Raw genomic sequence first — 14,310 nt, 5'->3', positions numbered from 1 at the left:
CTCAGACTAATTAGCAAATGCAGTATCTGAATTAGCTCTGGACTGGATAAGTTACAAATATTGGGAGTGCAACAAATTATCTGAGAAGATAATTTCAAAGATCACCAGAAAAGGTCTGTTTAAATTGAAAACAAGAGGGAGGGCATCCAAGCACAAACAGCAGAGCACAAATGCCAGTGCAGATAGCCCAGAGTCCCAGGGTGGTATGGACTGCACATGGTAATACAGACTCCGAGTGGTAGAGAATCTTCACGGAGGAATCTACAGGTATTTACAGGAGTGTTGGCCACTCTGCCCTGGTTGCAAGCCAGTAGAAAAGCATAGAAGTTATAAAACATCCCACACAAACACAAAAGATCAATAGTGAAACACCAGAATCTCAAGGAAACTGGCCATGCCTACCCAGCACTGGGAGTGAATCAACAGTTATCCAGCACAGCCACAGCTGCTTGGAAAACATCAACCTGCACTAAAGGCAGGCATTAAATGTGAAAAATAATGAGTAAAAAAGTAAAGAGAACTCTGATGATAGACAGCTTTTCTGATGAAAGAGAAGAACAGATTTCAAACCTTGAGGAGACTAAAGTCAGTTTGCCTTCAAATAAAATCCCAAAAGGTGATATAACCTGGTGATATAACCTGGCCCTCATCACACAAAGCTCTCCTAGAAGAAATTAATAAGGATTAAAAGAGAGCTGGAAGAAAAATGGAGAAAGGAAATGAAAACTTTGAAAGAAGTTTGGAAAAGGCATATAACTCATTGAAAGATAGATTCGATAAAATGAAAAAAGAAAACTCCAGAAAAACAGAATTTTTGAAATGGAAAAATAAAATAACTCCTTAAAAAGAGAATATGTGAAATGGAAAAAAAATCCATAGAACAAAACAATTTTAAAATTTAATTGAAAATTCAATTGGACAAATAAAAATAAGTTTAAAAAAAGTAAATAAAGAAAATAATTTGCTAAAATTCAGAACTGAACAAATGGAAATGAATGACTCAATGAGACAAGAAGAATCAGTCAAATTAAACCAAAAAAAAAATTTAAAAATAGAAAAAAAGTAAAATGCCTAATTGGGAAAACAAACAACCTGGAAAATAGATCTAGGAGAAACAATCTAAGTATTATTGGACTCCTTGAAATACACGATGAAAAAAAAAAAAAAAAGAGCATAGACACTATATTTCAGAAAAGCATCAAAGAGAACTGTCTGTATATCAGAGACACAGAAGGTAAAATGACCATTGAAAGAATTTACCAAAAGCCTCGTGAAAGAGACCCAAAAATTAAAACCCCAAAGAATATTGTAGCTATATTTTAGAACTATTGGACCAAGGAAAATATTTTACAAGCAGCCAGAAAGAAAAATTCAGATCCTAAGGAAACACAATAAGGATTACTCAGGGCCTAGCAGCTTCAACTTTAAAGGATAGAGGAGCCTAGAATCTGATAATTCCAAAAGGCAAAGGAACTTGGAAAGCAGCCAAGAATAACTTATCCTGATAAACTTAGTGTTTTTTTTTTTTCAGGGAAGAAGATGGACATTCAATGAAACTGGTAAAAATCCATTCATTTTTGATGAAAAGAGCAGAGCTAAACAAAAAATTGACCTTCAAATATAGAACTAAAGAGAAGCATAAAAAAGGTAAAAAGAAAAAAAAAACTCTTGAGAACTGTATTTCTGTTATGGATATACATTGAGAGTATACATGTATAATCTGATTTTGCTGTTGTAATATAAAAAAAAACTAGAGGGGGAAAGGGGATTATAACAGAAAAAAGAGAAAAGTGGAGGTAAAATGAGGGAAATTATATCTCAGAAAGAGGCAAAGAAAACCTATTATTAATTGAGGGAAATAAGGGTAGGTGATGAATATTGTGTGAATCTTACTCTCATCAGATTTGGCCCAAAGAAAGAATATTAGATGTATTTGGTTTCACCAAGAAACATCTCTCATCTTATAGAAAGGTGGGAGAGAAAGAGGAAAAGAGAAGGAGTAGGCTAAATATAAGGGAAAAGAGAAATAGTAGGGGAAATGTATAAGAAAGGGAGAGGGTCTTTAAAGGGGGAGAACTGCTTGAGGCAAGTAGTGGTCATAAGTAAAATACTGGGGAGGAAGGAAAAGGGAAAAGGAATGAGAAAAATATAATTTGGGGTTAATACGATGGCAGGAAATACAGACTTAGTAGTTTTAACTGTAAATGTGAATGTGGTGAACTCCCCCATAAAATGTAAGCAGATAGCAGACTGTATTAAAAGCCAGAATCCTACAATATGCTGTTTACAAGAAACACTTTTAAAGGAGAGTGATACATAGAGAGTAAAGATAAAAGGCAGGAGCAGAATCTATTAAACTTCAAGTAAAGTTAAAAAAATAAAAAAATAAAAAAATAAATTTAAAAAATAAATAAGAATGAATAAATAAACAGGGGTAGCCATCCTGATTTCAGATCAATCAAAAGCAAAAATTGATCTACTTAAAAGAGGTAAGAAAGGAAACTATATCTTGCTAAAGAGTACCATAGATGATGAAGCAATATCAATATTAAACATATATGCCCCAAGTGGTGTAGTATTTAAATTTCTAAAGGAGAAGTTAAGAGATTTGCTAGAGGAAAAAGACAGCAAAACTATAATAGTGACAGATCTCAAACTTGCTCTCTCAGAACTAGATAAATCAAACCATAAAATAAATAAGAAAGTAGTTAAAGAGGTAAATAAAATACTAGAAAAACTAGATGTTATATTATTTTTGATGGTTTTCTGGAGGTCTTTGGAGCAGCCTTCTTTTCAGCAGAGTAATCACCACAAGGATATCCAAGTTTTAAAGTCCAAATTCTTTATTGTCTCCTCCTGGTACTCAGCTAGCTTTCTTGTGGCCTTCAGAGGGAACTTGGTTTCAGTGGAGAAAATGCAGGAGGACAGGCCAGTAACCAAAAGGCTGATGAAGATGAAAATGAATGTGTCTCTTCTTGGCTCTAAGAGCTTAAGTTCCTGCCTCCAGTCCTTTTTCTTTTCTGGCTCTAAGTCTGAGTCTGAGGGCTTTTGTTTCAGTCTCCAGCCACCACAAAAGTGGACAATGGAATGAATATGTCTCTGCCTCTTTTGGCTGAATTTGTCTCAGGTTATGTGCTCTACACTGCATATAAACCAATCATTATATCACTAGGAAACCATTATGTGTTGTAAGATTAAATTGATTATACTGAACTTAGAGAACCATTAAGCACCATGCTAAACTAGATAATCATTGTCTCATCAATTTCACTGACAACATCTTGTGATAATCCTTGTTTCAGAGTTCTGTCCCATAACAAGATATGATAAATCTTTGGAGAAAATTGAATGGAGACAGAAAGAAGTATACTTTTTTCTTGGAAGTTCTTGGAACCCATACAAAAACTGACCATATATTAGGATATGAAAACCTCAAAATCAAATGCAGAAATAGTTAATGCAATAAAAAATTACATTCAATAAAAGGCTAGGGGAAATAGACCAAAATTAAATTGGAAACTAAATAATCACATCCTAAAGAATGTATGAATGAATGAATGATCATAGACACAATCAATAATTTCATCCAAGAGAATGACAATAATGAGACAACATACCAACACTTGTGGGATGCAGCCAAAGTGGTAATAAGAGGAAATGTTATATCTCTAGATGCTTACTTGCATAAAATAGAGAAAGATAAGATGAAGATCAATGAATTGGTTTTACAACTAAAAAAGCTACAAAAAGGACAAATTTAAAATCATCAATCAAATACCAAACTTGAAATCTAAAACTAAAAGGAAAAATCAATAAAATTGAAACTAAAAATATTGAATAATAATTAGAACTAAGAGTTGGTTTTAAAAACATAGATAAATATTTATTTAATTTAATTTAATTAGAAAAATGAATGAGAAAATCTAATTGTTAGTCTCAAAAATGAAAAGGGAGAACTATCTACCAATGAAGAGGAAATTAGAGCAATCATAAGGAATTACTTTGCCCAACTTTATGCCAATAAATTTGACAACATAAGGGAAATGGAGGAATACCTGCAAAAATATAGATTTCCCAAATTAACAGAAGAGAAAATAAATTACTTAAATATTCCCATTTTAGAAAAAGAAATAGAATAAGATATTAATCAGCTCCCTAAGAAAAAATCCCCAGGACCAGAAAGATTTACATTTGAATTCTACCAAACATTTAAAGAACAACAAGTTCCAATATTATATAAACTATTTGGAAAAATAGGGAATGAAGGACTCCTGCCAAATTCCTGACACAAGCATGGTACTGATACCCAAACCAGATAAGATGAAAACAGAGAAATAACATTATAGACTAATCATTCTAATGAATATTGATGCAAAAATCTGAAATAAAGTATTAGCAAATAAATTTGAGAAAATCATTTCCAGAATAATATACCATGACCAAGTAAGATTTATACCAGAAATGCAGTGCTGGATCAATATTAGGAAAACTGTTAGCATAATTGACTATATCAATAACCAAATTATCAAAAACATATATGATTATCTCAATAGAATTTGATGAAATTTAAAGCCCATTCCTATTAAAAACACTAAAGAGTATAGGAATAAATGGACTTTTTCTTAAAACAGTCAGTAGCATCTATTTAAAACCATTAGCAAGCCAAATAATATACCATGACCAAGTAAGATTTATACCAGAAATGCAGTGCTGGATCAATATTAGGAAAACTGTTAGCATAATTGACTATATCAATAACCAAATTATCAAAAACATATATGATTAGCTCAACAGAATTTGATGAAATTTAAAACCCATTCCTATTAAAAACACTAAAGAGTATAGGAATAAATGGACTTTTTCTTAAAACAGTCAGTAGCATCTATTTAAAACCATTAGCAAGCATCATATGTAATGGAACTAAACTGGAGGATTCCCAGTAAGATCAGGGGTGAAACAAGGTTGACCACTATGACCATTACTATTCAATATTGTATAAGAAATGTTAGCTTTGGCAATAAGAGAAGAAAAAAAAGATTAAAAGAAATAGAGTAGGTATTGAGAAAACCAAATTATCATTATTTGAAGATAACATGATGGTATATATAAAGAACCCTAGAGAATCAATTAAAAAACTGTTAGAAGCAATCCACAACTTTAGCAAAGTTGTAGGATACAAAATAAATCCACATAAATCATCAGCATTCTTACACAGCACTAACAAAATCCAATAGGAAGAGATACAAATAAAAATTCCATTTAAAATAACTGTTGATAATATAAAATATTTGGGTCTCTATCTGCCAAGGGAAAGTCAGGAACTATATAAGCAAAACTACAAAACACTTTCCTCACAAATAAAGCCAGATCTAAGCAAGTAGAAAAATCAAAGGCTCATGGATGAGTTGAACAAATATAATAAAGATGCCAATATTTCCTAAACTAATCCATTCATCTAATACTATGTCAATCAAACTAGGAAGAAACTATCTTACTGACCTAGAAAAAATAATAACAAAATTCATATGGAAGAACAAATAAAAAGGTCAAGAATTTCAAAGTAATAAATGAACAGAAAAGCAAATGAGAATGGCCTAGTTGAACCAGATCTAAAGTTATATTATAAAGCAGCAGTCATCAAAATCATTTGGTACTGGCTAAGAAATAGAGAAGTTGATCAGTGAAATAGGTTAAGTTCACAGAACAAAATAGTCAATAACTATAGCAATTCAGTATTTGACAAACCCCGAACCTCCACTTTTTAGGATAAGAATTTACTATTTGACAAAAACTGCTGGGAAAATTGGAAACTAATATGGCATAAAGTAGTCATAAACCCACACCTAACACCATATACCAACATAAGGTAGAAATGGCTTCTATGATCTAGACATAAAGAATGACATTAAAAACAAATTAGAAGAACATAGGATAGTTTATCTCTCTGATTTGTGGAGGAAGAAGGAATATGTGACCAAAAAAGAACTAGAGATCATTATTGATCAGAAAAATAGATAAATTTGATTATATTAAGTTAAAAAGGATTTTGTGCAAACAAAACTAATGCAGAAAAAATTAGAAGAGAAATAATAAACTAGGAAAACATTTTTACATGCAAAGAATCTGATAAAACTTCATTTCTAAAATGTAAAGAATTGACTCAAATTTATAATATTTCAAGCCATTCTCCAAATGAAAAATGGTCAAAGTATACAAACAGATAATTTTCAGATGAAAAAATTGATACTATTTGTAGTTATATGAAAAGGTGCTCCAAATCACTTTTGATCAGAAAAATGCAAATTAAGACAATTCTGAGATACTACTACACACCAGTCAGATAGGCTAAGATGACAGAAAAAGATAATGATGAATGTTGAAGGAGATGTGGGAAAATTGGGACTGATACATTGTTGGTGGAACTATGAATGAATCCAACCATTCCTGGAGAGCAGTTTGGAACTATGTTCAAACTGTGCATACCCTTTGATTCAGCACTTTTTCTATTGGGATTATATCCCAAAGACATCTTAAAGGAGGGAAAGGGACCCACATGTACAAAAATGTTTGTGGCAACACTATTTGTAGTAGCAAGAAATTGGAAACTGGGTGGATGCCCATCAGTTGGAGAATGGCTGAATAAATTACAGCTTATGAATTCTATAGAATACTATTTTTTTCTGTAAGAAATGACCAGTGGGATGACATCAGAGAGATCTAGAGAGACTTACATGAACAGATGCTAAGTGAAATGAGCATAACCAGGAGATCATTATACATGGCAACAAAACTATACAGTGATCAATTCTGATAGATGTGGCTCTGTTCAACATTGAGGTGATTCAAATCAGTTCCACTTGTTCAGTAATGAAGAGCATCATCTAAACCTAGAGAAATAACCATAGAAACAGTAGGGATGCATTTTTACTCTCTCTGTTGTTATTTGCTTGCATTTTGTTTTCTTTCTCAGTTTTTCTTTTTCTTCCTTCTTGATCTGATTTTCTTCTGTAGCAAGATAACTGTATAAATATGTATACATATATTGGATTTAACATGTATTTCAATATATTTAACATGTATTGGACTAGCTGCCAGCTAGGGGATGGGGTGGAGGGAAAGAGGGGAAAATTTGTTACAAAAGATTTTGCAAGCATTAGTGTTGGGAAAATTACCCGTACTTAAGCTTTGTAAATAAAAAGCTTTTAAAAAATCTAATTTACCTCTCTCATTTTTGAAATTAAGAAATGAAGATCTGGAAAAATTAAATGACTTCCCTAAGAACACATAGATAGCTTAGGGGCAGAGTCATGATTCCTGACTCATTGTATAATATTCTTCCCACAATACCATCTTAAAATTATATTCTTTCTGACCTTATAAGTATGTATAAAACAGTCACCATTCTCTGCCAGAAACATATATTCATGTGTATCCAGAGGTGTTTTGGAATTTGATTTCTTGGTGGGGGGGGGAAGTGAAGGTAAACAAACAACTTTAATTTTTAAGCATAAAGAAAATTAATGAAACAATACTATATGCAAATGTCTATTAATAACATGATCCTACAACTTATGACTTAGGTGCAACTGAAAGAATAAGGATGGAATTATAAATGCTTATTTAGTCTTTTGTTCATCTATTTGCTAAAAACCTCAGACAAATTGAAGTAAATCTAATTACAAGTCTTCTGTATCAGAGGGAGCAGAAATACAGGTAGACAAAGAAAACTATCCACAAAAATAGATTTTGGTAAAAATACTTCTTTGGTATGAAAAACTCCAATTTGGCTCATATTTTTTTTCTCTTTTCTAAAAAAAATCAGCTAAGCAGGTATGATACAAGGGCTAGCCTGGGACCATCAGCTCAGAAGTAATCACTCTTTTCCTTTATATCTACTTTCTACAGATAATTTCAGAATGGGAGATCTTCAGTGTTTTTACTACTTAGAGTTCCTTCAAAGAGTTATTTATTTCTAACGCCTCCCCTCACCATAACTTAACTGCTTTGTTTCCCTTTATGTTGTAACAATTAACATTATTAAATATCAAAATAATTTAATATATGTAGTAAGGGATCAATTACCATCTAATTGAAATTTATAATGAAGCTACAGTTACCATACAGTTATATCTCTGTTAAGTTACTGACAAGTGGAATCACTTCTAAATAAGTCTGCTAAAGTCAATCAGCCTCAAAGATTATTACCAAATACACATGTAAATACTTAGAAGGGTCATTTAGTGGTACCTTATTTTTACATAAATCATCACCATATTGAGTGACTCAAATAGTTCCAATGAAAAGAAAAAGATATGAAAAACAATAAACTAGCCATCTAATGTCTTGTTCAGTCATTTTAGTTACTTCTCTATGGTCCTGTTTGGGGTCTTATTGGAAAAAATACTAAAATTATTTACCATTTTCTTCTCCAAATCATTTTAGAGGTGAGGAAACTAAGGCAGACAGGGTTAAGTGGCTTATTCAGTATCTGAGGTCACATTTGAACTCTAGTCTTACTGATTTCAGGCCCTATGTTCTATCCACTATACTACCTATCTTCCAATGCATATAATACTATGTAATTGTATGGAATAGTCAAATAAAAATTTTTGAAGGGCAAGAATTAAGTATTCTAAATACTCTAAAAGTATCCTATAACTTACCATAGAAGAAATTGGTTAGTATTGTTCTCCCATATCAACTTTGTAATGGAGTTCTGCTACATTAATACATACATGCAAAATACTTTTGAACTAGCAATTTGTTTTAAGCATATGTTTATTACATTCGATAACATATAATACAAACTTAAAAATAAAACTGAACCATATACCTCAAAAATGAAACCACCTCTTTAAATAGTTTCTACATAGTTTAATAACTCAGGAATATGTTCAATCTTAAGAGATGCAAATGTATAACTGGGTTTACTGTATACTTATCTTATAACTATAATTAGCAAACAGTATTGAATTAGTGTTCATTTTTCAGATGAGAAGAATGAAGCACAGAAAAGTTAAATTATTTTTTCCAGTATCATATAAGTAGTAAGCAGAACTCAAATGCAAGTATTCTGATGCCAAAGTAAATGCTGTATATTTTATTTTTTTTTCCTTTCATGAAATACTATATTGACTTTCATGAAATTTCACAGACTCTTATCATACTTTAAATTCTCTGGAAATAAAATGTGAGAAATAAGCATTAATAGGGAAATACTTGAGGTAGACAGACGAATCAGAATGTTACTGAAAAAATCTAAGCAAGAGATAATGTGGCCCTGAGCCGACATATTAGCTTTGTTCCTTTTTAAAGAAGGGATAAGATATAGGAAATGTAATACATAAAGAAAAAGCTACATTTGGAAACAGCTTTGAAGGTGGGGTGAAGGACACCAAGTCAAAGATAAAATTAAGGTCATGATTCCCACAAAAAGCTGCATCTATTGAGATAATCAAATGGTTTGGGATGCTTTTGTTGTTAATATGATAATTATGCTTGTTATTCAGGTGTTTTTCCAACTAATTTGGGATTGTCTTGCCAGAGATAACTGGAGTGGTTGGCCATTCCCTTCTCCAGCTCATTTTACAAATCGTGAAACTAAGGCCAAGAAGTTTAGTGACTTGCCCAGGTTACATGGTTAGTAAGAGTCTAAGACCAGATTTCAATTCAGGAAGATAAGCCTTCCTGGTTCCAGGACTGTCATTCTAACCAGAGCACTATCTATCTGCCCTAATTATGTTGATGTTTTCTCTTAAAGCTAACCCTTTCTTATACATGTGCAATGGATAAAAGAACATAGATAAAAGAAATAGTGATGAATTGCTGTAATCCATTTCATAATTTTATTTAAAATTTTTGAAGTGATATTTATTTTTGTGTATCTATATTTTTATTAATTTTATAATTTTAAGATTTTTTTGACAGTACATATGCATAGATAATTTTTTTAACAGCATTATTCATTGTACTCCCTTCTGCTCCAAATTTTTCCCCTCCTTCCCTCCACCCCTTCTCCTAGATGGCAGGCATTCCCATACATATAAAATATCTTATAATAAAGTGGAGCCAAGATGGCTGAGAAGATACACACGAATCTGTAAGCTTCCTTCTTCCCTCATAACCAGTTAGTTAAATCAGTCTCAAAAATAATGCTGGACTGATAGAAACCACAAGGATTAGAAGCACAACATACCAGCTGAAGAGAATCTGGAGTCTCTACAGAAAAGGTCAGTTCCAAGGGGAGGAAGAAAAAAGGCCAGCATAGACAGTTAGGTGCTAGCACACTGTGCCAATTGGGCTGGGGAGAACTCTGGGATGAGAGAAGCCAGTAAGATCGAGGAATCTGACACAGGCTGTAAGCTTTTCTCTGCTTATAAAACAGCAGTTCAGAAGAGAAATCAATCCACTTTAAAATATAAAGCTAGATCCCAGAACCACCCCAAACCCAAAGTGACCTAACAGATCTCAGCATGGCTGTGAAGCTGCCTTCTGCTGTCCAAGGCTTCACCTTGGGGTAGTTAAGAGCTTGAACATTGGGGACACAGCCCAAGGCAACATCTAATCCACATAGAGCCAGGCTTGGCCTGAGGCTGGGGAAATCTAGCAGCCTCAGAATTCCTAGAGAAGTGGAAAACCCAGAGAAGTGGAACCTTTGAAGTAGGGACCGCGGTTTCTGGGCAGACACTGCCAGTTTGAGTGCAGGGGCTTTTCACTTCAGCTGCTAATATCCAGGCCCAACATGACACATTGGCTGGGCTTTGTGCTGCTTTTACTGTTCAGTCTTAAACCTCAGGGAAGTCACTAGGACACACAGTGGGGTCCTTCACTGGGCAACCCTCACAGCACAGTCACACTAATAACCTCTGAGGCACTTCCAGGGAGGGGGAAGGGAACTCTCTCCCAGAGCTATCTTTTAGATCAGGCACAGGGGCATTTATCCAGTCTGGGAGGAAGCTGATAAATAAATAAATAAATAAATTTCTTACCCCAGGGGCAGACACCAAAAGATTTTTAACCATGAGTAAAAAGCTGAAGAGAACCATTGATTCTTTCTACACAGATAAAGAGCAGGTATCCAACATCAAGGAAGTTAATAGCAGAGTCAGCAGATAACAGCCTAAATGGGAATGATACTTGCCCCCCATCACATAACTCTCTCCTAGAAGAGACTATTAAAAAGTTAAGAGAGGGGGCGGAGCCAAGATGGCGGAGAAGAAACACACGACTCAGTGAACGTCCTCACTCCCTCACAACCAATTAGATAAATTAAGTCTCAAAATTAGCTCAGGACTGATAGATACCACAAGGACTGGAAGCACGACTTACCAGCTGAAGAGAATCTGGAGTTTCAACAGGAAAGGTCATTCTCAGGGGAGGAATAAGAAAGATCAGCACAGACGGTGGGGTAGGGGCACACTGCGCCCATTGCGCTGGGAAGGGCTCTGGGATCAGAGAAGCCACTGAGGTAAAGGAATCTGGCACAGGCTGTTAGCTCTTCTCTGCTAATTATTTAGCAGTTCAGAAGAGAAAGCCAAAATATTTTAAAACTCAGATTAGATTTGACCCGATCCTGGGGGGTGACTCAGCTGACTCCGCACCAGGGGGTGTGGCCACAGCTACCTCCTGAGAATAGTTAAGAGACTGACAAGTGGGTGGATACGGCCCAAGGCAACACACACTGCCTAGCTTAGCTGGAGGGAGTGGAACTCAGCTCCAGGAAGTCCCAGAGAAGCGGAACCTTTGAACTAGGGACCGCGGTTTCTGGCAGACACTTCCAGTTTGAGCGCAGGGGCTTCTCACGTCACCTGCTGCAGACACCCACTCCCCACCCGGACACATACGCTGGGCTTCCTACAGTCTTCACTATTCTACGCCCTCGAAGCACAGTAGTGCTAATCACCTCTGAGGCACTTCCAGGGAGGGGGTGGGGAACTCTCTCCCAGAGCTCTATCTTAGCTCCGGCGCAGGGGCCGCTGCATCCATCCGGTCTGGGAGGAAGCTGGTAAAGAAGTAAATAATTTCCTACCCCAGGGACAGACCCCAAAACATTTTTTAAGTATGAGCAAAAAAGCTAGAAAAACTATAGATTCCTTCTATACAGAGAAAGAGCGGGTATCCAACCCCGAGGAAGTTAACAGCAAAGATTCAGAAGATAACAACCTAAAGGGGAACGATTCCTGCCCCCCATCACATAACTCTCTCCTAGAAGAAGCTCTTAAAAAATTGAGGGAGATAGAAGAAAAATGGGGAAAAGAAAGGGAAGTTATGATAGAGAGTAACAACATCCTGAAATTGGAGTTGGAAAAAATAAAGAATTCACAGGAGATGCAGGGAAACAAAATTAGTGAATTAGAAAAGGTTAAAAAAACACAGGAAAGTAGGATTTCTGAATTGGAAAAGATAAAAAAGTCTCAAGAAAATAGAATTTCTGAATTGGAAAAAGAAAATAATTCTCAAAAAAAAAATTAGGGAAATGGAAAAAAATTCAATAGAGCAAAATAATTCATTTAAAAACGAAATTGGGCATTTACAAAAAGAACTAAAAACTGTGAAAGAAGAAAATAACTCCTTAAAAGTCAGGATGGAACAAATAGAAATGAATGATTCACAGAGAACCCAAGAATCAGTCAAACAAAACAAAAAAAATGAGAAGCTGGAGAACAACGTCAAATACTTACTGGGAAAATCTATAGACCTGGAAAATAGATATAGGAGAGATAATCTGCGGATTATTGGACTTCCAGAAAACTATGACCAAAAAAAGAGCCTAGATTCTATTTTACAGGAAATTATCAAAGAGAACTGTCCAGAGATAATAGAAACAGAAGGGAAAGTAGATGTGGAAAGAATTCATCGAACTCCTTCTGAAATAGACCCTAAAAAAAGAACACCACGGAATATTGTGGCTAAGCTGCAGAATTACCACACAAAGGAGAAAATCCTGCAAGCAGCTAGAAAAAAACAATTTAAATACCAAGGTGCCACAATAAGGGTCACCCAAGATCTGGCTGCCTCCACATTAAAAGATAGAAGGGCCTGGAACCTGATATTCCGTAAGGCAAAAGATCAAGGACTGCAACCAAGAATGAACTACCCAGCTAAGTTTAGCATCTTTTTCCATGGAAGAAGATGGTCATTCAATGAAACAGAGGAATTCTATATGTTTCTAAGAAAAAAACCAGACTTCAACAAAAAATTTGATCTACATCCACAAGACTGAAGAGAAACAGAAAAAGGTACACAGAACCCTTGAGAACTGTAACTCTGTTGTGGGTATATAAAAAATACTCAAGGATAATTTGATTTTACTGTTATAAAAGGAAAAAAAAGGAGGGTGTAGTAAAGGGAAGGAGGTCGGTTCAGAAAAAGGGGAAGGAGTGATAAAAAGAGGGAAACTACATCCCAGGAAGAGACATAGAAAATACACCATATCTGAGGGAACTTAGTGAGGGGGAGAATCATTGTGTGAATCTTACTCTCATCAGAGAGGCTCAAAGAGTAAATAATTAACATATTTGTTTTTCAGAGAATTTTCTCTCACCTCATTAAAAGGGGGGAGAGGAAAAGGGAAAAGGAAAAGGAGAATAAGTGAAGGGACTTGGAGGGAGGGGGGAGGGATCCTAAAAAAAAAAAAAAAAAAAAAAAAAAAAAAAAAAAGAGGAGGGTTGCGCGTCACAAGGGGGGTCTGTAAATTAAATATCGGGGAGGGGGATCAGGGGGGTCAAGGGAAAAAAGCATAATCTGGGGATAATACGATGGCAGGAAATACAGAATTAGTAATTTTAACTGTAAATGTAAATGGGATGAACGATCCCATCAAACGAGACGGATAGTACATTGGATCAAAAAGCAGAACCCTACAATATGTTGCCTACAGGAAACACACTTAAAGCAGGGAGATACATACAGAGTAAAGGTAAAAGGTTGGAACAGAGCCTATTATGCTTCAGGTAAAGCCAAAAAAGCAGGGGTAGCTATCCTTATCTCAGATCAAGCAAAAGCAGAAGTAGATCTCGTTAAAAAAGATAAGGAAGGAAACTATATCCTGCTGAAAGGTAGCATAAATAATGAAGCCATATCAATACTAAACATATATGCACCAAGTGGTATAGCATCTAACTTTCTAAAGGAAAAGTTAAGAGAACTGCAAGAAGAAATAGACAGTAAAACTATAATAGTGGGAGATCTCAACCTTGCACTCTCAGATTTAGACAAATCAAACCACAAAACAAACAAGAAAGAAATTAAAAAAGTAAATAGAACATTAGAAAAACTAGGTATGATAGACCTTTGGAGAAAACTGAATGG

Source organism: Sminthopsis crassicaudata, chromosome 5 (genome assembly GCF_048593235.1).
Source record: "Sminthopsis crassicaudata isolate SCR6 chromosome 5, ASM4859323v1, whole genome shotgun sequence".
Classification (NCBI taxonomy): Eukaryota; Metazoa; Chordata; class Mammalia; order Dasyuromorphia; family Dasyuridae; genus Sminthopsis; species Sminthopsis crassicaudata.
Note: the sequence above shows the minus strand (reverse complement) of the source record.